The sequence below is a fragment of the Halyomorpha halys genome, unplaced genomic scaffold (assembly GCF_000696795.3).
Source record: "Halyomorpha halys isolate HHAL.00 unplaced genomic scaffold, Hhal_1.1 Scaffold1418.1, whole genome shotgun sequence".
Classification (NCBI taxonomy): Eukaryota; Metazoa; Arthropoda; class Insecta; order Hemiptera; family Pentatomidae; genus Halyomorpha; species Halyomorpha halys.
The window spans coordinates 1-482 of NW_027107943.1; positions in this window are offsets into that span (position 1 = coordinate 1).

Here is a 482-nt window from a genome sequence, read left to right on the forward strand (position 1 = left end):
TGCAGATTTATTTGTATGATTTCCAAGTCATGTAGTGACCAAGAGAAGCTCTCGCGCTTTCGAGACAGGGTAAAGCAGTTTTAACTCCATCAGAAGTGAGCAAACCCTTCGAAAAGTAAATCAATGGTACATCGCAATCTTTATGGAACGAAAGCCACAGGAGTAAACCAAAAAATATTAAAAATAACGTCAAGCTCTTGTGTATCTTGAGCTGTAAATGTCGTAGGAGGAGGTCGTTTTGACTAGCCTGAGAATAGATCACATGAGGCTCATTCACTCCTATCTTACCCCAAAACAAACGCCTCTGAAATGTCAATATTGTAACAATAATTTGATAATTAGCGATGTATTCAAGGAATGCCCATATGTCACCTCCTATCTCAATGGTTTAGGATTTAATTGAAATATAAATAACTGACACAACCAGATTTGTAGAGTGCTCAGGCAGAAATGGATGGAATCTACTTGGTACTTCTATCATC